The following is a 3,798-nucleotide window of genomic DNA, read 5'->3' on the forward strand; positions in this document are numbered from 1 at the left end:
GCTCAGTACTGTTTACTTGTCGTGGTCTCTCTCTTTTTCTCTCCTTCTCCCTCCTTCCCTCCCTCTTCCTCCCTTCTCCCTTCTGTGTTAATTGGCATTTCTCCTGTAAGGCTGTATCTTATTCAAAGAGCAAAGAAATGACAGAGGTGAACCTCATTATTCAGTTTACTTCTAAGATCACTTAGTGATTACATTAGAGCTTCTGGGTCAGGAAATAAGTAGAGGAACCACTAGAATTATATATATTGTCAATAAAGTATAAATTTACACGATTATCTGTATCATGATTTCTTTCATACACATGTGTGGGATATTTTAGAATGCAGTGACCTATGATGATGTGCATGTGAACTTCACTCAAGAAGAATGGGCTTTGCTGGATCCTTCACAGAAGAGTCTCTACAGAGATGTGATGCTGGAAACCTACAGGAACCTCACTGCTATAGGTAAGACAGTGAATTTTCTTTTACTTTTTAAAATAAAGGAACAAATGTTTCTTTGTTACTGATGCTCTTCTGTAACTTCAATTGAGAATGAGGATTGAGGTGAATAAATCAGGTTCACTGAAGATAGTGACTTAAATTTTGCCTAATTTCCAGTAATCATACATTTTCTGGTACTATATTTTAGGCTACGACTGGAAAGACCATAATATTGAAGAACATTGTCAAAGTTCTAGAAGACATGCAAGGTAATTTTCATGTGCAAGTTGGTATGAGCATGCCACTAAAGAAATTTTAATGTGTCCTGGGCATTTTAAAGAAAAACAACAGTGTAATAAAAGCACCTTTTTAACTATATTGATGATTATTAAGTTCACAAGGATCGATGAACCTCGGTGACATGTGTCTGATTTGTGTTTGCAAGGCACTCCTCTAAGAAAGAAGACTAGGAAACAATCCCTTAACAGACATTACCGTTTGCACCTACTTTCTTGGAGCTACTCTGTAGAACTGCCAATCTATTTAGATTCATGCCACTCCTATATTGCATAAGATATATACATTGAATAGGTGTATATGTCCAAAATCTAATTAGCAAGTATTCCATAGTAAAGCTGGTGTTGCTCACAAACCTGTAGTAACATCGCTAAGGTTAGTGAGAGAGGCAGTTTATGAGAATCAAGAATGTTGTTGAAGAAAAACTTTAATCCCTGTATCACATGTCTTTGATGAACAAAAGGGCAAACTGTGAATGCAATGTGGAAATCTTTCCTTTCCCATTCTTCTTTTAATAGATATATCATGTGTCACAATGGATACAAGCCTTGTGATCATAGGGATACTGAAAGAAGCAGTGTACCTCTCTGTCTCTCCCAGAACAATTAGAAGATATTCCCCCATTTGAAATAGACTTTTTCAGTGTGATCCAAGTTTATAATTAATTAGTTTTCCAACTTCATTGGGAATATATCCACAAACTCACACTGCAGTAGGAATGGGGAAAATTTTCTCTGTTTGTCCTGGTTCCCATTGCAAACTCTGTATGCAAATGCAGCATATTTCACATGATAGGAAAATTTATAAATGCACTCAGTGTGGTAAAGCTGTGAGTTCTTTGTATTTGTGAAAAATTCAAAAAGGAAAAGGACTGTATAAATGTGAGCCATGTAATAAACACTGTCAGCATTATAAGCATCTTCAAAGAAGTAAAGCAAGCCATACTGAAGGAGAATCACGATTGTAAACCAACTGATAAGACCTTAAGATCTCATTCCTCTTTACAACTAGTCCAGATTATAAAATTAATTCCCACAGATAAACATATTGAATGGTATAATGAATGTGGTAAAGCTTTGACATGTGCCAATTATCTTTGCAGGCATGAAAGAAGTCTTACTGGAGAGAAACCCTCTGAATATACTCAATGTGGTAAAGCCTTTGCCCATCACAGTTATCCTCAAAAGCTTGAAAGAATTCATACTGAAGAGAAACCCTACAAATGTAATCGATGTGATAAAGCCTATTCACAATATAGTCATCTCCAAATTCATAAAAAAGCACATACTGGAGAGAAGCCCTATGAGTGTAATCAATGTGGTAAAACCTTTGTATATCACTGTTATCTTCAAATCCATAAAAGAACACATACTGGAGAGAAACCTTACAAGTGTAATCAGTGCGATAAAGCCTATTCCCATCACAGTTATCTCCAAATACATAAAAGAACACATACTGGAGAGAAACCGTATGAATGTAATCAGTGTGGTAAAGCCTTTGCATGCTATGGTCAGCTTCGAAGGCATGAAAGAATTCATACTGGAGAGAAACCTTACAAATGTAATCGATGTGATAAAGCCTTTGCATGACACAGTCATCTCCAAATCCATAAAAGAACACATACTGGAGAGAAACCCTATGAATGTAATCAGTGTGGTAAAGCCTTTGTATGTTCCAGTCATCTCCAAAGACATAAAAGAATGCATACTGGAGAGAAACCTTATGAATGTAATCAGTGTGGTAAAGCTTTTGCATATCATTGTGGACTTCAAAGTCATGTTAAAACACATACTGGAGAGAAGCCCTATGAATGTATTCAGTGTGGTAAAGCCTTTGCATGTTACATTAGTCTTCAAAACCATGAAAGAATGCATACTGGAGTGAAACCTTATGAATGTGATCAGTGTGATAAAGCCTTTGCATATCACCGTAGTCTTCAAAACTATAAAAGAACACATACTGGAGAGAAACCCTATGAATGTGATCAATGTGGTGAAACCTTTGCATATCATAATTATCTTCAAATACATAACACATACTGGAGAGAAACCCTATAAGTGTAATCAATGCAGTAAAGCTTTTGTATGTCATAGTAATCTTCAAAACCATAAACAATGCATACTGGAGAGAAACCCTATGAATGTAATCAATGTGGTAAAGCCTTTTCACAACCAAGTAATCTCAAAATACATAAAAGAACATATAAGGAGAGAAACCATATGTATGTGGTAAAGCCTTTTCAAGTCACAATAACTTTCAAACATGGTGGTTTGAATATGCTTGGCCCAAGGGAAAGTGGCACTATTAGAATATGTGGCCTTGTTTGAGGAATTGTGTCACTGTGGTGATAGGCTTTTCAGCTCTTCCAGCACTGGACACTGCCGTGCTTCCCTCGGTGATGAGAATGGACTGAACCTTTGAATCTGTAGGGCATCTCCAATCTCCATTAAATGCTGTCTTTTATAAGAGTTACCTTAGTCATGGTATCTTTTCACAGCAATAAAACCCTAATTCAGACAAAAAAAGAAAACAAACAAACAAACCATGAAAGAAATCACACTGGAGAGAAGCCTGATGGATGAAAGCAATGTTGTAAAGCCTTTGTCCTTCACAGTTACCTCCAAATGTAGAAAAGAGTACATAGTAGAGAGAAACCTTATGAATGTACTTAATGTGGTAAAGCCTTTGTGTTATGAGGTCTACTTGGATCCAACATACCTCAAAACACCAGATCAATGCAAATGAAAAGTATTTTATTTTAAACAAGCCATTGGGGTTAGAGGGTTAGAGCTACTAATCTATCAGTCCTTCAGAAAAGACTCAGGACTGGAACTGTAACCCTAGGCCAAAATGGCACAGAGCTTTTTAGAGTTAGGGTTCAGTGAGGGATTTGGCTTAGAGAAGTTAGGGGATAGGGTTATAGGGTAGGGGGTTAGCTTTACGGGGGTTAGGGTTAGGTGGTTAGTGTTAGGGTTATGATATGAGGATTAGGGATAAGGGTGGGTTAGTGTTAAGGGGCATTAGGGTTAGGGTTAAAGTTACAGGGTTAGGGGTAGAAGAGGTTGGGTTAGCTTTTTGG

The 3,798-nt window shown here is 37.0% G+C and overlaps 1 pseudogene; it reads left to right on the plus strand.

Annotated features, from left to right (window-relative positions):
- Positions 1-257: 257 nt before the first annotated feature.
- Positions 258-3,798, plus strand: part of LOC114615706 — a 7,708-nt pseudogene continuing 4,167 nt past the window's right edge.

Source organism: Grammomys surdaster, unplaced genomic scaffold (assembly GCF_004785775.1).
Source record: "Grammomys surdaster isolate TR1022 unplaced genomic scaffold, NIH_TR_1.0 134125, whole genome shotgun sequence".
Taxonomy (NCBI): domain Eukaryota; kingdom Metazoa; phylum Chordata; class Mammalia; order Rodentia; family Muridae; genus Grammomys; species Grammomys surdaster.